We start from the raw sequence: 24,648 nt of genomic DNA, 5'->3' as shown, positions 1-24,648 counted from the left end.
TTCTAGAAGATAAACACCAAAGATAATAGATGGACCAAAAATCTAGAAAAATGAGAAAGAAGAGAGTGAATAATCAAAAATTGATGAGGCTATACTTGATGAAAAGAAACATCTTCTGTCAGGCTAGGCATGGTGGCTCACCCATGTAATCCCAGCACTTTGGGAGGCTGAAGCAGGTGGATCACCTGAGGTCAGGAGTTTGAGGCCAGCCTGGCCAACATGGTGAAACCTTGTCTCTACTAAAAATACAAAAACTAGCCAGGCGTTGTGGTAGTCACCTGTAATCTCAGCTACTTGGGGGGCTGAGGCAGGAGAATCGCTTGAACCCAGGCTGTGGAGGTTGCAGTGAGCTGAGATTGCGCCATCACACTCCAGCCTGGGGTACAATAGCGAGACTTCATCTCAAAAAAAAGAAAAATAAATAAATCATCTTCTGTCATAAAATTGGGAAGGAAGTAGCAAAGGAGTTAGAAAATGATGGATTTGGGGTGAAATAAAAGTAAGTTAAAGAGTTTATGTCTGAAAACATGAATGTTCTTGATCATATTAGAGATTCATAGTTCAGCAAAATTTGAAAAAGCCAAAAGAGGATTGGAACCTTACAGAATAGCCACCAGGGAGAAAGGACAAGGAAGGGAAATATAACAAAAGAATTTACCAAGTGATATTGAGGGCCCAAGCAGTGTCTGAAAATCATAAATCTTAATAGAGTCAATTAATAAATACTATGTTATTTTCTTTGATAACATTGTAGGGGAGGAAGCCTTTATTCACTCCTCACTAGATTTATGGCTGAGACATATGTAATAAAATAGGTCAACAAGGAAAAATCATATTTATTTAATATGAGTTTTACCTGACACAGGTGCCTTCAGAAATGAAGACTCAAAGAAATAGGGAAACCTTTTACATTTGATAAAGTAAATAGTTGTGAAGTATGATTGGACAAAAGGAATATGATCTAATGGTAATAAATTAGGGGGAATTTAGCAAGGGTTGTTTGTTCAGGTTCCTCTGTGTCCTTGTGTCTTCAGACATAAGGACATTCCTTTCCTCCAAGGATAGGGAAGGGGCTTCTCAGATAAGAATCTTATGACCTGTTTCCTGGGAGAAGGTCAGAGAATGACCTTTCTGCTTCTGCTATTTTTCTCAAATGTTAAGATGCCATATTTTGGGGTATCATGTTCTGAATTCTGTCAGAATGTAGCAGCCTAGAAGTAGAAATGGAGGAAGAAATGGTTATTTGGAATAGTATGTAGAGAAGAGAAAGAGAAGGAAATAAAGTAGTTGCTGAGAGTGCAGTTAAAATGACTGATTTATGAAGCAGACACAGCAAATTGGAAGCAAAATCAGGGAGAGGTCTTCCATATGGAGATATAATCAGAAATTAGACAATATTACTCAAATTACCAAAGCATAGTGGGTGGGAATCTCTAATCCTGAGACATAATGGAGGCAAAATATTTTGCTTTTGTTTTTCTTTTAATGTTTTAAAAAAATGCTTTGTTCTTAAAAAATGTTGAAAGTTGGGATATTTTGCACATTAGATCCCCATCCTACTTATTAAGAAAACATCAGAACATTACTCCTCTTATTATTATGGGAATGACTGCAGAATCAAAACTTATATACCTCATCTACATATTTTAAAAGTCATTTGACCAGGAGTTTCCCTCCAATTTATATATTTTAAAAATAAATGCAATTAACTTCCATATAGGAAATAAATGAGATGGGTTTGTAGTCAGGTTGAAGAGTACATTAAATGCTAATATATTAGGTTGAGATATATGTTTTGGAAAGAGAGTTAAACTTAAAAATTAAAGATCTTATAGTAAGAGCAATTACAGAATGTAGCTCTTTAAATGAGTTAATCAATAGAATAGAATTGAAGACCACTGGAATTTGAAAGTCTTGAGAGTTCAGAATGGATCATTCAGAGGATACTGAAGTTACCCACAGTCTTTTGAAGTGCTAAGGGTAGAAAGGGACTCTAAAGGCCAGGCCAAATACTTCTAAAAATGAAACTAAGCATAGCTTTTGAAAGAATGACACTATGTTTCCCTGGGGGCAGATAAGGAAGAGTCATAAGCTAAGTGCTGTCAGTTCAATATTCCATAAACACTAATGAGAACCAAGGTAAAGCATACATTTGCTAATGCTAAAATCCACAAGAGACCGAACTATCTCTTTACCAACAATAAAGAAGGGGGGTGGGCATTAGAGGAAGGTTAGGCTTCAATAAAAGGTTGGAAATAAAATGCCCCAATGAACATAAATAAAGAGTTAAAAGTAACATAAGAGTTTGAGGCCTTAACAAAAGGACAAAGCAAGGAAGATAAAGTAGTCATCTAAAGGGAATCCAGGCTGAGAGAGACTAAGTGGAGAGCTTTCATTTTGAACTTTGATTAATTACGAAGACTAAAGAAAAAGAGACAGAAAAAAAGGATAAGGATTAAACCTGCTTCAAAGTACAAAAAGAAATTCCTTTCAGTCTACAAATTTTCATTCTCAACTATTCCTAAAGGTGGATGAGTCACTTGACATTCTTGTCAAAAGAAAAACAAAATAAAATATTGAATTCCAGAAGAGATTTCCATCAAAATAAGTAAAATAAAGTTTCCAAAGTGAAATACATTTTGGAAGTCCTGCATACCACACTATTTTGGGATTATCTTAATGCCCATTTGTTTTATAAAATGTTTGATTAGACAGGCAGGGTGGTGCACTTGTAGTACCAGCTACTCCAGAGGCTGAGGCGGAAGGATGGCTTGAGTCAAGGAATTCCAGCCTGTGGTGAGCTGATTGAGTCACCGTGCTCCATCCTGGGGACAAAGCAAGATCTTGTCTTTTAAAAAATAAAATATTTAAGATATTCCCCAGTTTTGCAAAAACTCTATTTAACATTTCATAAATGTATATGAACTCAGCCATTTGGAAAGAAAAGGGACTAGTGTGATCCTAAATCACAGGTTCCTTGGAGAAAAAGGGCAAAAGCAAAGGGCCAATTAATTAAATGATTTTAAAAGACCCTTTAATGATTTATAACTAATGAATCATAGGTCTGTAAAGAGAACCGTTTGAAACTGAATAGATGAACAAAGGAAGGATCATTGTCTATAGACCATGGGTTCCTGGAAGACAGAAACCACTTGTTTGATACTTTGTAGCTCTGTCAGCACATGGTAAATACCTGATAAATGTATTTTGACTGATTGAATGATACTTCATTAATATTTGGTATTTAATTACATTTGCCCAATTTATGTAATGTTGAAAGGTGTTTAGGGGTGAATAGAGGAGCTCATCCACATCTCTAGCTTATAGCAGTACATATAACAAGCAATTTAAAGCTTGTAAAACAATAGCCACTCAAAATTTAATGAACATTTCTTAAGGGATATGCAACACAAGCATTTACATCTCTAAAGGAGATAAAGGATTACTTGAGCTTTTTGACAACTGTCCAAGTACTAATCTCCTTGTTCTATACTAAGAGTTTAGAATGTATTTAAATTAGAAAGATGTTATAAATAGCCACTCAACTGTTTTTTATTTATTTATTTTTGCATTTGAGAAGGAAAAAAGAATCAGACACTTATTTAAAAGTCATCTTATATCAAAAGTAAATATTAGGCACTTCCATTGTGTAACAACTTTGATTTTAGAGGTCTTTTTAGTGACAAATATAAATGAAATTTTTAAATGGTGAGTACCCGGTATACATTCTTAGAAAGGAAAATGCTTGCATGCATATAAGTCCTCTCTGATGAAGAAAAGCTACTAACTTTAAGCCGACCCACTTTTCTCTATGCTGCATCAGGTATAATATAAGCAAGCTAAAGAGGATTAAAAAAAAAAAAGTATCTTTCAATATAAAACAGGAATGGAAATACACTGTACCTAAACGCCAATGGGATTTTCCTTTTGTCAAAGGCTGCCCTTCTATAACCTGTTCTGAGTTTATAAAGCATACTAATCTCACTGTGGCTCTTATTACACCTCTTTGGTTGTTAATTTTAAATAATCTGTACCAAGTCAAGTTTACCAAAGTACATAAAGGGAGCATATTTCTGTCACCATTGGAGAGTAAGCGAACAAAACTTTTGTTGGACTAAGAAAAGCAGTTTTACCTGCAATTCTGACAATTCATTTTATTAACTGATTGGTCAATAATTGTTTTGAGTTTATAGGGTAATAATTTCGCTGTTGGAGGACACATTTCAGCTAACTATTAGAAGTTAAATTCAGCAAACAGAAGGATACTAATTAACTGCCGCTTAAGAAATTGACCAGGCCACTGCAAGTTCTTTTGTCCGTTGTCTATAAATCAGAAGGATGCTCTTTAAGGCATTTCCACCAGGATACATGTTGGCACAAAACTCGGACAAGCAGTGCTCACAATCAGAAGACTACAATGATAACAGATAAAGGTTATTGTTCTGTTTATATGAAAATGGAGTTAGGTTGGATAATTTTCAAAATTTAAGGATATATTCTGAGTTGGTGGGTATTGAGAAAAAAATTGTTTCATCTTATGAATTTCAAATTGAATTTATTTAGCACCAATTGCTTAATTGCAACGCAAGTTGCTTAAGGTGTAGTCTAGTTTATTTGAATACTGTCTTTCATCTCCTTAAATTAGTGCAGACACAGTCCAGTCCAGGACACCTATTGGTCCAATATGATAATTTAAACTCCGTTTAAAATTGCTTTTACTTTACTCCTGAAATACGCATAATGTAATGGAAATGTTTGAGATCAAGATTCCTGTGGGTTGATAGGAATCCTGTTGTTTCCCTCATTTTTCATCCAAATATGTCCATATTTTGTATTCTTGGCAATTGTATGAACTAAGATGTCCTTAGGTCAAAAGGGCACATAATTATAACTTGCTCCCTGCCTTCTTATATTTGAAGTTAATGCACTAACTTATATTAAGCGATAATTTGCTCCTAAATTAGCCGCATAACCCAAACTTAATCTCTGGGTTCCAAATATGAAATACCTTGTTTTTCTAACATGTGGATAATGTCCACTTTGTACATCTCTGCTCTATAGCCTAGGGAACTCTTATAAATGTATATTCGGAAACTTTTTGTGGGAAAGCTTAGCCATATAGTAACTCATATCACACAAAGCCCAGGATGCCAGGAACTTTTTTTTAAAAAAATTCAGCTCTCCATACCCAGAATCCAGAACAGCACCTAGCTTATAGTTGGAGCTCAGTAAATGCTTGTTGAATGAATACACCTATCAGCTTTTTCTCCGTATATTCTCTGAGGACCTCTAACACATGCTGGCAACCTCTCCCTCCCCCACAAAAAAAATTCTAATGAAACAAACTCACCATGGTTTATTCATTCTCTCTTTCTCACACATATTTTCTTTTGCATTACATGAATAATGCATATAATTTGAGATATTTTAAGAGTACCAAACACTATACTAATTATATTAATTTTAAGCATGGTAAGATGATCAAATTTACTATTACTGAACTACATGGAATTTCCTTGGAAAACCTAGTTCCACAAAATATTTTAATCTGATTCAGCAAAAACTGACTAAGACATATTTTGCAGCATATCCATATCGGTTTATTATAATTTTAAAAATCTATAATTAGGCAAATGTATTGCTAGATATGTAAGCATTATGCAAGTAGAAAAAGATACACTAAATCACTGAAAATGTTGGTGGTCTACTATTGGAGTAATTTGGGGAAAATACTAATGTTGCTTTCACCCTCACTTAACTGGACATTTTGATAAAACAACAACAACAACAACAGCAAGTCAGTAAACCATTCAGTGATAATCCTCATTGGTAGTAAAAAATATCAAACTCTTATAAGAAACACAAATTTTTAAATCACTCTCACTATAGCTGCAGAATTGAAGAAACTGTATTTTTTCATTAGATTGCTTCAGTATCTAGAATTCAGAAATAATTATTTCTTTTCTTAAATTAATGGGATATTACTTCCAACAATAGTTTTTCTGCATTTTCTCATTTTTAAATACATCAGTGAAATTTTAACTTATAATGAGCATCCTACAAATGTGCTTAATCACCCAATATATTTTTTCTATTCCCTGTCCCTTTCTTGTTAACACATGCAAGCACACTTCACATACTCATGTGAAGATAAGTATTGAAAATCCTCTGATTTCAGGAAACAGGTGGGCATGAGTTCGGTTATGGTTATCAAACAAGATGCGATGTTGGCTGGGAAGCTTGTGGGAAGATTTCAGAGAAAAGGCAATAGTAATGTGAAGAGATAGTTTCCCTCTTGCTCTGACTTCTCCCCTTGTTAACCATTTTCCCATATGCTCCAAGAATACTCTCTGCTGATGCTTGCAGCTACAGCATTCACCCTGAGACAACTTTGTGAAAATATCTTGCTTTTATTATTATTTACGCATTGCTCTACTATATTCACTTTGGAAACAAAAGACGTCATTCTATTTATAGCATTCTATTTCTACTACTGGTGTTTTCATTTACAAAAATATAGTGATTCTTGATGGCTGAAAATTTCAACTCCTAGAAAACGGAGGATTTCTACGCATGATGCTAACTTCATTATGGAACTGCTATTGGCTGAAGATTCATTTGAAGAATCCAATTTTTCCATAACAGATGATTCTGATGATTCAGATAATTCTGATGTTTGTTCTGTTTAGAAATCATTCTAAGAGCAGTTTTTATATTGCATTTTCATACTGAAAATCAATCAGATTTGCTTCCGCCTCAAAGAGTGTGTTTATGTAAAAATTAAATGAGTGCTAATGGTGAGCTGTCCCCTTTTGTTTTTCTAAATGAGAAAAGAGTGGAACTAAAATAGGCAACTACTAGGTTGAGAATCTATGAATATATGAGAATATTATGAATTCCTGTTTAAGCCACCCTTAATCAGTTTCTCTAATCCTTATGTTTGAAATTGTTTGTAACTATTGCATACTCCATAACTGCTATGTTTTATAGGTTACTGGGGGCACAGAGAACGATTCTCCAAATTACAGTGTTTTGGCCTGCTGAACATTTTGAATTAAATTAAGTTGGAAGGCCCTAAATCTTCCTCAGATACAAGAACTTTTTAATCTCTTGTTTTTCTTCCACACCTCCACCAAAGCCCTGAAAGGAACTTTGGAATTTCCTTATCTGACCAGAAAAGTCCTTTCCATAGAGATGCAATTGTCTTAAAACCCGCTTTCTAGGAACCTCATCAAATAACCAGAAAAGATTAATCACTGGAGAAAAAGAAAAGATAAAATATCATCACCACACCAGGATATGCTTTGTATCTATTTTCTGAGGGCAGCACAGAGAGACTGCCTGAGAGTCTATATAATAAGACCGTCATTGTTCACGGTGCAGTTTTGCCCCTCATTTTCCGTTAACCTGCTCATCCCATTCAGTTTTAAATAAAATCATAAGAAAATGTCTGCCTCCTGGTTCCATTTATTTCCTCTAAAAATTATTTACTATCCACTCTAAAATTGCCTATAGACCCAACTTCCACCTCCCTTATGATTAGAGTATTAGTTTAATTTTTATTTAATTAATTTAGATACTGGGTCTTGCTTTGTTTTACAGGCTAGAATGCAGTGGATCAATCACAGCTCACTGTAATCTCAAACTCCTGGGCTCAAGCTATCTTCTCACCTCATCTACTGAGCATATAAACCTACTGGTACATGTCACAATACCTGGCTAATTTTTATTTTGTAGTTTTTGTAGAAACAATGTCTCACTCTGTTGCCCAGGCTAGTCTCAAATTTCTGGCCTCAGTTGACCCTCCCACCTTAGCCTCATGAAGACCTGGGATTACAGGCAGAAGCCACTGTGCCTGGCCTGAAGAGGGCATTTAATCCCAGACTATCTGGCCCTTCTTTTGGGTCTCATATTTGTGGGTCTCCCATGTCAATGTGCATGTTAATAAGTTTGTATGCCTTTTTTTTCTGTCCATTCTGTCTACTGTCAATTCATTCCAGCAGTGAACCTTCAGTGGATAAAGGGCCTCAACCACTACAAAGTAATAGAGACAAGAAATTGAAGATCAAAGGATTAAGTGATTTCACAATGATTTATGCAGAGTAAATAAAAATTTGAATGAATCTTGTCAGTTGTTCATGAGAGGGGTAATGGAATTAAGAGTGAGAATGTAACATCAGTTGAATTTTTGAAATAATTGGCTAAATACTGGAAGAGAAGGAAAAGGGAAATGTGAAGCTAACACTGACATTCAGACTGTGTCTGACCAAGACATGTGACATTCCATGATCAGGAACAGGAGATCAGAAGGGAAAATGGTGACTTTGATACTAGATGTAAATTTGACGTTGGAGCAAAACATTCAGGAGGTTGGAAATTATCAAACACACATCAAATGACAGTTAACAATAGAGGTATTTATGCAAATTCAACAGCAGAGTTGAAGTACACTTGGCCTACGTGGGCCTACGTGGGTTTGAACTGTGTGAGTTCACTTACATGTGGATTTTTTCCAACAAAAGTTATACCAAGTGTGTCTGCCTCTCCTGCCTACCCTTCTACCTCCCCTTCTTCCTCCACCTCCTCTTCAGGCTACTCAATGTAAAGACGAAGATGAAGAACCTTATCATGATCCACTTCCAGGTACAAAAAGCAAATACATTTTTTCTTCCACATGATAGTTTTAAAAAGAATTTTCTTTTGTTTAGGTGACTTTATTGTAAGAATATATACTACACAGACTACACAAAATATGTGTTAATCAAATGCTTATGTTATAGGTAAGGCTTTCAGTCAATGTAGACAAAATAGCCTTCTATTGAAAAAAGATGGCATCTAGCACTCTGATGGCAGAAAAGGAGAAGTCAATACCTGTCTTCAAAGCTTCCAAGGACTGGTTTACTCTCTTCTTAAGGGCTAACACAGCTGGTGACCATAGGTTGAATCCAAAGCTGATTTACCATATTGAAAATCCTAGGGCCCTTAATTATTGTGTTAAATCTACTCTGCCTGTGCTCTAGAAATAAAAACAACAAAGACTGGATGACAGCACATCTCTTTACGACATGGTTGAATATTTTACGTTATTTGTTGAAACCTATTGCTCAGGAAAAAAAAATTTTTTTTCTTTTAAAATACTGTTGCTCATTGACAATGCATATAGTCACTTAAAAAGCTCTCTGATGAAGGTATAAAGGATATCAATGTTTTTATGCCTGCTAACACAATAGCCATACTGCAACCCATAAATCAAGTAGTAACTTTGACTGTCAGGTCTTATTATTAAATAAATACATCTTTTAAAGTTGTAGCTGCCATAGATAGTGATTCTTCTGATGGATCTGGGCAAAGTAAATCAAACACCATCTGGAAAGAATTCAGCATTCTAGATGCCAGTAAGAACATTTGTGATTCATGAGAGGAAGTCACAACAGCAACATTAAAAGCAGTTCGCCACCGGGCGCGGTGGCTCATGCCTGTAATCCCAACACTTTGGGAGGCCTAGACAGGAGAATCACGTGAGGTCAGGAGTTCCAGACCAGCTTAAACAATATGGTGAAACCCCGTCTCTACTAAAAATACAAAAATTATCTGGGCGTGGTGGCCCACACCTGTAATTCCAGCTACTCAGGAGGCTGAGGCAAGAGAACCGTGTGAACCCGGAAGGCGGAGGTTGCAGTGAGCCGAGATCGCGTCATTGTACTCCAGCCTGAGCAACAAGAGTGAATCTTAATAAGTCTCGAAGTCTTATTAAGTCTCTAAATAAATAAATAAATAAATAAATAAAAGCAGTTCCCAAGAAGTTGAGTCTAACCTTCACAGATGGCTTTGAAGAGTTAAATAACTCAGTGAAAGAAGAAACTACAGATGTGGTAGAACTGCAAGGAACTAGAATTGCAAGTGAGACCTGAAGATGTGACAGCATTGCCAAAAATCTCATGATGAAACTTTAACAAATGCGAAGTTGCTTAAGGATGAGCAAAGAAAGTGGGCTGGGCACGGTGGCTCACGCCTGTAATCCCAGCACTTTGGGAGGCTGAGGTGGGCGGATCATGAGGTCAGGAGATCGAGACCGTCCTGGCTAACATGGTGAAACCATGTCTCTACTAAAAATACAAAAAAATTAGCTGGGCATGGTGGTGGGCACCTGTGGTCCCAGATACTTGGGAGACTGAGGCAGGAGAATGGCGTGAACTCAGGAGGTGGAGCTTGCAGTTAGCCCAGATCGCACCACTGCACTCCAGCCTGGGTGACAGAGTGAGACTCCATCTCAAAAAAAAAAAAAAAAAAAAAAAAATGGTTTACTGTAGTGGAACCTACTCTTGATGAAGATGCTACGGATATTGTTGAAATGACAACAAAGGATTAGAACATTACATAAACCTAGTTAATAAAGCAGTGACAGAGTTTGAGGGGATTGACTCCAATTGTTAAAGAAGTCCTGTTGTGGATAAAATCCTATCAAACAGCATTGTATGCTACACATAAATCTTTCAGGAAAGGAAGAGTAAATCAAAGTGGCAAACTTTACTGTTATCTTAAAAAATGCGCTAGCCACCTCCACCTTCAGCAATTACCACCCTGATCAGTTAGCAGCCATCAACATTGAGGCAAGATGCTTCATAAACAAAAAGATTACAACTCACTGAAGGCTCATATAATTGTTAGCAGTTTTTACCAATATGTTATTTTTTAATTAAGGTGTATGCATTGTTTTTTAGACATATGGCATTTCACACCTCATAGACCATAGTATAGTATAAACATAACTTTTATATTTATAGGAATCCAAAAATTTTGTATCACTCACTTCATAGTGATGTTTGCTTTATGGTGATATACCAGAACTGAACCTGTAATACCTCAAAGGTGTGCCTGTAATACGTGCTTGCCAATCAATAATTGCTTTAATTGTAAACAGATTAAATTATCCAATCAAGAAATACACAGTGACTTAGTGTATTTAAAAAAATTTGCAGCAACATGCTCCCTATGAGAGACTAACTTTAGCTTTAAGGACACACATAGGCTAAAAGTGAAGGAACAGAAAAAGATATTCCATGGAAATGGTAACCAAAAGGAAGCAGTGGTACTTATATGAGACAAAATAGACTTTCAGTCAAAATCTGTCACAAGAGAAAAAAAAAGTCACTATATAATGATAAAGGAATTGAATCATCAAAAGGATGTGACAATTGTAAATATGTATGTACTCTACATTGGAGCACCCAAATATGTAACGAAAATATAAACAGAACTGAAAGGAAAAATAGTAATACAATAGTAAGGGATTTCAATAATGGATATATCATCCAGACAGAAAATCAATAAGGAAATAGCAGACTTGATGAACACTACAGATCAAATGGACCTTAGAGACATATGCAGAAAATGCCATTTAACAAAAGAAGAATGCACATTCTTCTCAAGTGTATACAGAATATTCTCCAGGGTGTATTGTGTTAGACTGTAAATCTGAGCAAATTTAAGAGGACTGAAATTATCTCTTAAGATATTTGATATATTTGGTAAGATTGGTATCAATCCAGTGGTATGAAACTAGAAGTCTGTAAGAGGAGAAAAATAGGAAAATTCACAAATAATGTGGAAAGTAAACAACACACACTCGATGAAATCAATGGGCCAAAGAAGAAATCAAAAAGTATCAGTAGACAAATGAAAAAGAAAAAGACAACATGCAAAAATGTAAAAGATGCAGTACAAGAAGTCCTAAGAGGGAAGTTCATACTGACAAATGCCTACATTTATTAATAATAAAGATCTCAAATAAGCAACCTAATTTTACATCTGAAGAAACTAGAAAAAGAACAAATAAACCCAGAATTAGCAGAAAGAAAATACAAAGATTGGAGCATAAATAAAATGGATACTAGAAAGACAATTAAAATGATTAACAAAACTGAGGGTTTTTTAAATTATTTTTTATTATTATACTTTAAGTTCTAGGGTACGTGTGCATAACGTGCAGGTTTGTTACATATGTATACTTTTGCCATGTTGCTGTGCTGCACCCATCAACTCGTCAGCACCCATCAACTCGTCATTTGCATTGGGAGTTATACCTGATGTAAAAACTGAGTTTTTAAAGACAAACAAAATTGATAAACCTTTAGCCAAAAATAGAACAAAAGAGATAACTCAATAAATTAGAAATGAAAGAGATCTAAGAACTTATGCCATAGTAATATAAAAGATTATAGCAGGTTATTAACAACACATCAATAAATTGCATAGCCTAGAAGAAATTAATAAATTCCAAGTAGCATATAGCCTACTAGAACAGAGTCATGAAGAAATGGAAAACATAAATAGACTAACAATAATTATGTAAAGGGTTTGAAGCACTTATGAAAATCTCCCAAAAAAAAAGTCTGGGGCAAAATGTCTTCATGAATGAATTCAACCAAATATTTAAATGATTAAAACCAGTCCTTTTCAAACGTTTCTAAAAATTTGAAAAGGGAATACTTCTAAACTCATTTTCAAAGGCCAGAATTACCCTCATACCAAACCCAGATAAAGATGCTAAAAGAAAATTATTCACCAATATTTCTGATGCACATAGATGTGAAAATCCTCAACAAAATATTAGCAAATTTAATTCATCATCACTTTAAAAGGATCATTCACAATGATCAATTGGGAATTATCCCTGTGCAAATGGGTCATTCACCATAATCAAGTGGGATTTATCTCTGGGCTGAAAGATGGTTCAACATATGCAAGTCAAAACGTGTTGTATACCACACTAATAGAATGAAGGATAAATTTCACATGATCTCAATAGATGCAGAAAATGAATTTGACAAAATTTATTATCTTTCCATGATAAAACTCTCAATAAATTACATGTAGCAGACATGTAAGTCAACATAATAAAGGCCACATGTTACAAGCCAACAGTAAAAATTAGACTCAATGATGAAAAGTTGAAAGGTTTTCCTTTAAGATCAGGACCAAGACGAATGTGTCTCTCTTACCACTTCTATTCAATGTAATAACGTCCTAACCAGAGCAATTAGGTAAGAAGAAGAAAAAAAAGCATCCAAATCAGAAAGCAGGAAGCCAAAGTATTTGTTTGAAAATGACTTCATTTTATGTAGAGAAAACCCTCAAACCCCACTATAAAACTGTTAGAATAAATGATTTCAGTGAAGTTTCGTGATACAAAATCAACATAAAAAATCATGTTGTATTTCTATACACTAACAATTAACTATCTGAGAACAAAATTAAGAAAACAATCCCATTTGCAATAACATCAGAAATGATAAAATACTTATGAATAAATTTAACCAAGGAGGTAGAAGATCTGTATAATGAAAACTATCAAACACTGATGAAATAAATTGAAGAAGACACAAGTAAATAAAATGTTAAAATGTCCATACTACCTCAAACAATCTACAGATTCCATGCAATCCCTACCATATTCCAATGGCATGTTTCACAGAAATAAAAAATACAATTCTAAAATGTATGAAACCACGAACACTCCAAATACCAAATTAACTCTTTTTATTTTTATTTATTTATTTATTTATTTTTGGTATAGAGTTTCACTCTCTCACCTGGGCTGGAGTACAGTGGCACAATCACGGTCCACTGCAGTCTTAACCTACTGGGCTCAAGCGATCCTTTCACCTGTGCCTCTTGAATAACTGGGACTATAGGTGCACGCCACCACACCTGACTAATTTTTGTGTGGTCTCAAACTCCTGGGTTCCAGTGCTTCACCCACCTCAGCCTCCCAAGGTGTTCATAAAGCCTCCCAAACTACAAGTAATTTTGAGTAAAAACAGCAAAGCTTGATGCACTACATTTCCTGAACTCAAACTATACTACAAAGCTATAGTAATAAAAAATATGGTATTGGCATAAAAACAGACACATAGACTAATGGATCAGAATAGAGAGCCAATACCCATGCGTGCATATGCTGTCCACATATGAGGTCAACTAATCTTTAATGAGAGTGCCCAGGATTCACAATGGAGGAAGGACAGTATCTTCAATAAATGGTGTCTGAAAAACTGAATATTCACAGACAAAGGAATGAAACTGGACCCTTAACTTACATAGTACACAAACATTGAATCAAAATAGATTAAATACTTAAATATGAGACCTAAAGCTATAAAACTCCTAAAAGTAAACACAGAAAAAAGGCTCCTTGAAATTAATCTGGGCAATGATATTTTTATATGACACAAAAAGCAAAGTCAACAAAAGCAAAAATAAACAAGCGGTCTGTATCAAATTGAAAAGCTTCTACACAGCAAAGGAAACAATAAACACAATGTAAAGGAAACCTACAGAATGGAAAAATGCAATCCTTATATGCTTTCATTGTGTTAAGTGAAATAAGCCAGATATAGGAAGATATATATAGTGATGTATGATACCACTTATATGTGAATCTAAAAAGTTGAACGCTTAAAAGCAGAGAGTAGAATGGTTGATTTCAGCAGGTGGAAGGAGGTAGGGGATGGGAAATGGGCGTATGTAGGTCAAAAAGTCCAAACTTTCAGTTGTAAGATGAATAAGTTCGGGGGATTTAATGTATGACATGGTGACTGTAGTTAACAACATTGTATTTTTTACTTAAAATTTTCTAAGAAATATACTAAGTCCAAGATAGTAAGTGTTCTCACCACACACACACACAAATGGTAAATATATGAGGTGATGGACTTTTTTAAGTCAAAGTATGGAGATTTATTGCAAAGTGAAAGTACACATTGAAGAAACGGACTTCCGGGTGTACTCAAGAGTCACTGCGAGGAATGTTTTAATGAGCATGGTTGTGGTAGTCATTTTACAATATATTTACCTATCATATCACCATATAATACACCTTAAATTATATACATTGTTTATTTGTTAATTTATTCTTCAATAAAGCTGGAAAATAAAATATTTGTTTTCTTGGCTTGTCTGAAAGCAGATAACTTTCACATTTAAAATTCTAACTTTTTTTAAAAGTATATAATTCAGTGTGTTTTTTATTATTATACTTTAAGTTCTAGGGTACATGTGCACAACGTGCAGGTTACATATGTATACATGTGCCATGTTGGTGTGCTGCACCCATTAACTCGTCATTTACATTAGCTATATCTCCTAATGCTAACCCTCCCCCCCCCAATACCCCACAACAGGCCCCGGTGTGTGACGTTCGCCACCCTGTGTCCAAGTGTTCTCATTGTTCAATTCCCACCTATGAGCGAGAGCATGCGGTGTTTGGTTTTCTGCCCTGCAACAGTTTGCTCAGAATGATGGTTTCTAGCTTCATCAATGTCCCTACAAAGGACATGAACTCATCCTTTTTTATAGCTGCATAGTATTGCATGGTATATATGTGACACATTTTCTTAATCCAGTCTATCATAGATGGACATTTGGGTTGGTTCTAAGTCTTTGCTATTGTGAATAGTACCACAATAAACATACGTGTGCACGTGTCATTGAGCAGCATGATTTATAATCCTTTTATTATATGCCCAGTAATGGGATGGCTGTGTCAAATGGTATTTGCAGTTCTAGATCCTTGAGGAATCGCCACACTGTCTTCCACAATGGTTGAACTAGTTTACAGTCCCACCAACAACGTAAAAGCATTCCTATTTCTCCACATACTTTCCAGCACCTGTTGTTTCTTGACTTTTTAATGATCACCATTCTAACTGGTGTGAGATAGTATCTCATTGTGGTTTTGATATGCATTTCTCTGATGGCCAGTGATGATGAGCATTTTTTCTTGTGTCTGTTGGTTGCATAAATGTCTTCTTTTGAGAAGTGTCTGTTCATATCCTTTGCCCACTTTCTGATGGGGTTGATTGATTTTTTTCCTGTAAATTTAAGTTCTTTGTAGATTCTGGATATTAGCTCTTTGTCAGATGGGTAGACTGTAAAAATTTTCTCCCATTCTGTAAGTTACCTGTTCACTCTGATGGTAGTTTCTTTTGCTGCGCAGAAGCTCTTTACTTTAATTAGATCCCATTTGTCAATTTTGACTTTTGCTGCCATTGATTTTGGTGTTTTAGTTATGAAGTTCTTGCCCATGGCTATGGCCTGAATGGTATTGCCTAGGTTTTCTTCTAGAGTGTTTATGGTTTTAGGTCTAACATTTAAGTCTCCAATCCATCTTGAATTATTTTCGTATAAGGAGTAAGGAAAGGATCCAGTTTCAGCTTTCTACTTATGGCTAGCCAATTTTCCCAGCACCATTTATTAAATAGGGAATCCTTCCCCCATTTCCTACTTTTGTCAGGTTTGTCAAAGATCAGATGGTTGTAGATGTGTGGTATTATTTCTGAGGGCTCTATTCTGTTCCATTGGTTTGTATCTCTGTTTTGGTGCCAGTACCATGCTGTTTTGGTTACTGCAGCCTTGGAATATAGTTTGAAGTCAGGTAGTGTGATGCCTCTAGCTTTACTCTTTTGGCTAAGATTCCCTTGACAATGTGGGCTCTTTTTTGGTTCTATATGAACTTTAAAGTAGTTTTTTCCAATTCTGGAAGAAAGTCATTGGTACCTTGATTGGGATGGCATTGAATCTATAAATTACCTTGGGCAGTATGGCCATTTTCACAATATTGATTCTTCCTATCCATGATCATGGAATGTTCTTCCATTTGTTTGTGTCCTCTTTTATTTCACTGAGCAGTAGTTTGCAGTTCTCCTTGAAGAGGTCCTTCACATCCCTTGTAAGTTAGATTCCTAGGTATTTTATTCTCTTTGAAGCAATTGTGAATAGGAGTTCACTCATGATTTGGCTCTCTGTTTGTTTTTGGTGTATAGGAATACTTGTGATCTTTGCACATTGATTTTGTATCCTGAGACTTTGCTGAAGTTGCTTATCAGCTTGAGGAGATTTTGGGCTGAGATGATGGGGTTTTCTAAATACACAATCATGTCATCTGCAAACAGGGACAATTTGACTTCCTCCTTTCCTAATTGAATACCTTTATTTATTTCTGTTGCCTCATTGCCCTGGCCAGAACTTCCAACACTATGTTGAATAGGAGTGGTGAGAGAGGGCATCCCTGTCTTGTGCCAGTTTTCAAAGGGAATGCTTCCAGTTTTTGCCCATTCAGTATGATATTGGCTGTGGGTTTGTCATAAATAGCTGTTATTATTTTGAGATACGTCCCATCAATACCTAGTTTATTGAGAGTTTCTAGCATGAAGGGGTGTTGAATTTTGTCGAAGGCCTTTTCTGCACCTATTGAAATAACCATATAACTTTTGTCTTTGGTTCTGTTTATATGATGGATTACATTTATTGATTTGCGTATGTTGAACCAGACTTGCATCCCAGGAATGAAGCCAACTTGATTGTGGTGGATAAGCGTTTTTGATGTGCTGCTGGATTCAGTTTGCCAGTATTTTATTGAGGATTTTTGCATCAATGTTCATCAGGGATATTGGTCTAGAATTCTCTTTTTTTGGTGTGTCTCTGCCAGGCTTTGATATCAGGATGATGTTGGTCTCATAAAATGAATTAGGGAGGATTCCCTCTTTTTCTATTGATTGGAAGAGTTTCAGAAGGAATGGTACCAGCTCCTGCTTGTACCTCTGGTAGAATTCAGCTGTGAATCCGTCTGGTCCTGGACTTTTTTTGTTGGTAGGCTATTAATTATTGCCTCAACTTCAGAGCCTGTTATTGATCTATTTAGGGATTCAACTTCTTCCTGGTTGAGTCTTGGAAGGGTGTATGTGTCCAGGAATTTATCCATTTCTTCTAGATTTTCTAGTTTATTTGCACAGATGTATTTCTAGTATTCTCTGATGGTATTTTGTATTTCTGTGGGATTGGTGGTGATATCCTCTTTATCATTTTTTATTGCATCTATTTGATTCTTCTCTCTTATTAGTCTTGCTAGTGGTCTATCAATTTTGTTGATCTTTTCCAAAAACTGGCTTCTGGATTCACTGACTTTTTGAAGGGTGTTTTGTGTCTCTATCTCCTTCAGTTCTGTTCTGATCTTAGTTATTTCTTGCCTTCTGCTAGCTTTTGAATGTGTTTGCTCTTGCTTCTCTAATTCTTTTAATTGTGATTTTAGAGTGTCAATTTCAGATCTCTCCTGCTTTCTCTTATGGGCATTTAGTGCTATAAATTTCCCTCTACACACTGCTTTAAATGTGTCCTAGAGATTCTGGTATGTTGTGTGTTTGTTCTCATTGGTTTCAAAGAACATCTTTATTTCTGCCTTCATTGCATTATGTGTCCAGTAGCCACTCAGGAGCAGGTTGTTCAGTTTCCATGTAGTTGAGTGGTTTTGAGTGAGCTCCTTAATTCTGAGTTCTAGTTTGATTAAACTATGGTCTGAGAGACAGTTTGTTATAATTTCTGTTCTTTTATATTTCCTGAAGAGTGCTTTACTTCCAACTGTGTGGTCAACTTTGGAATAAGTGTGATGTGATGCTGATAAGAATGTATATTCTGTTGATTTGGGGTGGAGAGTTCTATAGATGTCTATTAAGTCCACTTGGTGCAGAGCTGAGTTCAATTCCCTAATATCCTTTTTAACTTTCTGTCTCGTTGATCTGTCTAACGTTGACAGTGGGGTGTTAAAGTCTCCCATTATTATTGTGTTTGAGTCTAAGTCTCTTTGTAGGTCTCTAAGGACTTGATTTATGAATCTAGGTGCTCCTGTATTGGGTACATATATATTTAGGATAGTTAGCTCTTCTTGTTGAATTGATCTCTTTACCATTATGTAATGGCCTTCTTTGTCTCTTTTGATCTTTGTTGGTTTAAAGTCTGTTTTATCAAAGACTAGGATTGCAAAACCTACTTTTTTTTTGTTTTCCATTTGCTTGGTAGGTTTTCCTCCATCCCTTTATTTTGAAGCCTATGTGTGTCTCTGCATGTGAGATGGGTCTCCTGAACACAGCACACTGATGTGTCTTGACTGTTTTCCAATTTGCCAATCTGTGTCTTTTAATTGGAGAATTTAGCCCATTTACATTTAAGGTTAATTTTGTTATGTGTGAATTTGATCCTGTCATTATGATGTTAGCTGGTTATTTTGCTCGATAGTTGATGTGGATTCTTCATATCATTGATCATCTTTATATTTTGGCATGTTCTTGCAGTGACTGGTACCTGTTGTTCCTTTCCATGTTTAGTGCTTCCTTCGGGAGATCTTGTAAGGCAGGCCTGGTGGTGACAAAATCTCTCAGCATTTGTTTGTCTGTAAAAGATTTTATTTCTCCTTCATTTATGAAGCTTAGTTTGGCTGGATATGAAACTCTGGGTTGAAAATTCGTTTAAGAATGTTGAGTAGTGGCCCCCACTCTCTTCTGACTTGTAGAGTTTCAGCCAAGAGATCCGCTGTTATTCTGATGGGCTTCTGTTTGTGAGTAACCTGACTGTTCTCTCTGACTGCCCTTAACATTTTTTCCTTCATTTCAATTTTGGTGAATCTGACCATTATGTGTCTTGGGGTTCCTCTTCTCAAGGAGTAGCTTTGTGGCATTCTCTGTATTTCCTGAATTTGAATGTTGGCCTGACTTGCTAGGTTGGGGAAGTTCTCCTGGATAATATCCTGCAGAGTGTTTTCCAACTTGGTTCCATTCTCCCCATCACTTTCAGGTATGCCAATTACAGGTATGTTTGGTTTTTTCACATAGTCCCATATTTCTTGGAGGCTTTGTTCATTTCTTTTTACTCTTTTTTTTCTAAACTTCTCTTCTTGCTTCATTTCATTCATTTGATCTTCAATCACTGATACCCTTTCTTCCACTTGATTAATTGGTTACTGAAGCTTGTGCATGTGTCACATAGTTCTCGTGCCATGGTTTTCAGCTCCATCAGGTCATTTAAGGCCTTCTCTGCACTGTTTATTCTAGTTAGCCATTCATCTAATCTTTTTTTCAAGGTTTTTAGCTTCTTTGCAATGGGTTTGAACATCCTCCTTTAGCTTGGAGAAGTTTGTTATTACCGATTGTCTGAAGCTTTCTTCTCTCAACTTGTCAAAGTCATTCTCTGTCTAGCTTTGTTCCATTGCTGGGGAGGAGCTGCATTCTTTTGGAGGAGAAGAGGCACTCTAATTTTTAGAATTTTCAGCTTTTCTGCTTTGGTTTCTCCCCATCTTTGTGGTTTTATCTACCTTTGGTCTTTGATGATGGTGACGTACAGATGAGGTTTTGGTGTGGATGTCCTTTCTCTTTGTTAGTTTTCGTTCTAACAGTCAGGACCCTCAGCTGCAGGTCTGTTGGAGTTTGCTAGAGGTCCACTCCAGACCCTGTTTGCCTGGGTATCACCAGCAAAGACTGCAGAACAGCAAATATTGCAGAACAGCAGATGTTACTGCCTAATCCTTCCTCTGGAAGCTTTGTCTCAGAGGGGCACTCAGCTGTATGAGGTGTCGGTCAGCCCTAACTGGGAGGTGTCTCCCAGTTAGGCTACTTGAGGGTCAGGGACCCACTTGAGGCAGTCTGTCCATTCTCAGATCTCAAACTCCATGCTGGGAGAACCACTACTCTCCTCAAAGCTGTCAGACAGGTACGTTTAAGTCTCCAGAAGTTTCTGCTGCCTTTTGTTCAGCTATTCCCTGCCCCTAGAGGTGGAGTCTACAGAGGCAGGCAGGCCTCACTGAGCTGCGGTGGGCTCCACTCAGTTCGAGCTTCCCTGTGACTTTACCTACTGAAGTCTCAGCAATGGTGGACGCCCCTCCCCGAGCCTAGCTGCCACCTTGCAGTTCCATCTCAGGCTGCTGTGCTAGCAATGTGCGAGGTTCTATGGGGGTGGAACCCTCCGAGCCAGGCGCAGGATATAATCTCCTAGTGTGCAGTTTGCTAAGGCCATTGGAAAAGCACAGTATTAGGGTGGGAGTGTCCCAGTTTTCCAGGTACTGTCTGTCACAGCTTCCTGCTGCTAGGAAAGGGATTTCCCCGACCCCTCTAGTATGTTTTATGCTGAACAAAATGTTTCTGTTTAAAAAAAAATGAATATATTCAAACCTAGAAAACTGTTTATCATAAAGACCTATAATGGATATTGCCACATTAAAGCAAAATTCATCTTTTATTGGAAAGATCAACCATGTTACCCATTTAATAAATAGCCTTATGTTCCATGCAAAAAAGCTATCTAACACATCGTAATTGCTAAAGTGCTTTGGTACATTTATATAACTCTCACTATTTGAACAATATACTTTCCTGTTAACATATTTAAATAATATTTTCCCCTCAAATGCCTTGTGAGCCTAAAAAGATGGAAAAAGGGAAGACCTTTTGCATATTCTGAAGCCTACAAACATGTAGCTTAAACTTTTCTGGGATGCCTTATCCCAAAATATCACTGTGGCTAAACCACTATCATCAATGACAGTCATGGGTAAGGTGCATTCCTTTAGTAATAGTGAACTGGAAAAAAATCCTTTGACAATAAGAGCTGGATCTCTCTTATCATATGCATGAAATGATAATCACCATTATACTAAGGTGAGAACAAAATCACAAGATACTAATACTAGTAAGAAAAAAAGTTAAAGTTTGTTTTTTCTTAGTGGAACAATTAATAGAAAATAAGGATTCTTTAACTGAAGATTATTATTTTATATAAATAACTACAGCATTAGAAAACATAATCAGGAAGCTGTAAATAAGTAAATTACCAGCTGTCAAAAAAATTATCACTATCAAATTAAATGAGCTTCCCCTAGGCAAGCTAACATTGCTTTTGCCTGAAGGCTGGTTCAAAAATGAATCATGAGGGAGACAAGTCATATAAATAAAACAAATTTTAAGTTATGTCTGTGTAGACTAACTTGAAAAATAAATCTTAAAACTCATTGCTAAATCTTTCAGCAACTAACGACAACGATTAGGGACTACTGTAAACCAGACTAAATATGCCTCAATGACTTCTGGTTTTTTTAGATTAACATAATTATATAATATCAAGATAGATAGTATACATGTCATTCCTGTAGGTCAGAGTAAGGGGTGACTTTCAACATGAAAAGTGGAGGTAACTTGGTTATAGATATTTAATAAACTACAAGTTAACTATTTCCACTTTGGCTAACTACTCAAAAATTGCTTCCAGTATGTCATTAGAGGCCAAATCTACAAGAAATATATTGCTTCTCATCCTGTCACGTTTATTTTTGTCCTGTATTTACACAGATAGGTCCATAAAAAACTGAATGTAAAATACTGAAGATGGTTAATGTTGTTTCTTTCATCTTATTGTTTACATTATTTTTGTTCACCCTCTGTCCATAGGGAATAAAACAAATGGGCTAAGGGGTTAGAGGGTCTTCTGTGATGATTACAGAAATGAAAACAAAGAGGTTAACTGTCCTGATACAAGGGTGCCTTGAAAGCACATCAGATGCTGTATCAAGGTCAAAAAGCCACAGGTTTTTAAAAGTGTTAAAGAAATTTAAATTAGCCGCTTGTGTCTCATTGAAACCAGAAAAGCAGTGCCTGCCATTGTATAGCTAGTTAGCAAGATCATTGTAAAGGACACTCCACTATTTTAAGGACTACTATAAGACATTTTAGGTATAGAGTTAAAATGTTGATCTCCTGAGGGACTTTCTTCAACCCAATTCCAAGGGCTGATCTTGGGGAAACAAGTAAATATGTTGTATGCAACTTTGGTTCTCTCACAGTGGCTTATGTTTTGATACGACACTTCTTTAGTTGATAATCTAAGTGCCCTCTGAGTATCACTGAGATGGAGAATGACAAAGATTCAGAAATAGTATGTATTTTTAATGGGACCCACACAGCAAAGTGTCAGTTAGACCTAAAGAAATGGGTCTTTAAATGGTGGGATCCCCAAAATTTCAGTAGATAATGTACACTGTCCTATATCCCCTAGACAACATTACACAGCTGCCAATGTGTAAAATCAACCCTTTTTAAAGCCTAGTGAAGGAGGTAAGCCTTTTTATCAGCTGAGCATTTAAGCCTTGTGTTTTTTCTGCTCATTAACCAAGCTGGTGTGACAGGTAAGGGAACACAATTCTTAGATGCTATCTTTCCTCTTAATTACAGAGATTCCAGGAACATTATTTAGTTTACGAGTAATGTCGATGTTATCGGAGAAATAATATATAACTAGAAATGTAGGTAGAGAAGGAGAGAGAGAGAGAAAGAGAGACAGAGTGACGATTTCGGCAAACTACATTGTAATTTTGATTGCCATTAGAACAATACTAACAAACATTATTATTCCAGTAAAGAAAATGGGCCGGGTGTGGTGGCTCATGCCTGTAATCCCAGCACTTTGGAAGGCTGAGATGGGCAGATCACGAGGTCAGGAGTTCGAGGTCACCCTGGCCAACATGGTGAAACCCAGTCTCTACTAAAAATACAAAAATTAGCTAGGGGTAGTGGTGTGTGCCTGTAATCCCAGCTACTCAGGAGGCTGAGGCTGGAGAATTGCTTGAAACCAGGAGCTGGAAGTTTCAGTGAGCCAAGATCGTGCCACTGCATTCCAGCCTGAGCAACAGAGCAAGACACCATCTCAAAAAAAAAAATAAAATAAAATAAAAAAATAAGGTTGGTAGGTATATCTTTCAGTTATTTTATTGTAATAACTGACAAAGATGTATCATTTTCTCATTTAAATGTAAAGCACTTCACCAACACTTTTTTACTTGATCCTGAGATACTATCAAAATGTTCCCTGATGGGTAACATACATGTGAATAACGCAGTCCCACATTATGATCTACTGAGCTTGCTGGGGCTTTGGGAGGCTGGAGGCAGAGATTGGTAAGGAACACTGACTTCAGCCTCTCCCTGCCCCTCATAACTCCTCCCCAATGTGAGGAATTGTCTTCGTTGATGTTGAGTTTGCCTGGCATATTGGCAGAAATTACAGGTCTCTATAACTATTTATCTTTAAAGACTTTTACAATATAAATTCCTCCAGAAGGAGATGAAGCCCCAAAGGAACTTTGGTTGAGGTTTAATAAGAATTGTACTTTGCAGATTTGATATGATTCACCTTTGGTTTAAGGATGTAAGCCTAATGATAATTAATTTCTACTACATATATTGCTGTAATATATAATTTACTTCTGTTAAGTTTTTATTGAAATAACTTTTTTCAACTTTTATTTTAGCTTCATAGGGTATATATGCAGGTTTGTTACCTTTATACATTGCGTGATGCTGAGGATTGGGGTACGAATGATCCTATCACCCAGGTACTGAGCATAGTCCCCAATAGTTAGTTTTTCATCCATTGTCCCCCTCCCTCTTTCCCTCTTCTAGTAGTCCCCAGTTTCTATTGTTGCCATTTTCATGCCAATGAGTACCCAATATTTAGCTCCCACTTATGAGGGAGAACATGTTCCTGCATTAATTTGCTTAGGATAATGGCCTCCAGCACATCCATGTTGCTGCAAAGGACACAATTTTTTTTTCTTTTGTGGTTGTGCAGTATTCCACGGTATATATGTACCGTATTTTCTTTGTTCAGTCCATTGTTGATGGACACATAAGTTGATTCCATATCTTTGCTATTGTGAATAGCACTGTAATGAAAATGGGAGTACATCTCTTTCTGGTAGAACAGTTTATTTTGGAATTATACCGAGTAACGAGATTGCTGGATTGTATGACAGTTCTGTTCTATGTTCTTTGAGAA

At 36.3% G+C, this 24,648-nt stretch overlaps 1 long non-coding RNA gene across 1 annotated transcript; it reads left to right on the top strand.

Moving 5' to 3' along the window:
- The first annotated feature begins 1,942 nt into the window (after window positions 1-1,942).
- Window positions 1,943-14,086, top strand: LOC135967565 (uncharacterized). The gene is made up of 3 exons (XR_010581740.1): window positions 1,943-2,139; window positions 3,063-3,185; window positions 14,075-14,086. It is a non-coding gene; the product is annotated as an uncharacterized lncRNA (long non-coding RNA).
- Window positions 14,087-24,648: the final 10,562 nt, after the last annotated feature.

Source organism: Macaca fascicularis, chromosome 15 (assembly GCF_037993035.2).
Source record: "Macaca fascicularis isolate 582-1 chromosome 15, T2T-MFA8v1.1".
Taxonomy (NCBI): domain Eukaryota; kingdom Metazoa; phylum Chordata; class Mammalia; order Primates; family Cercopithecidae; genus Macaca; species Macaca fascicularis.
The sequence above is the reverse complement of the archived record's forward strand: the minus strand, read 5'-3'. Positions and strand labels throughout refer to the sequence as shown.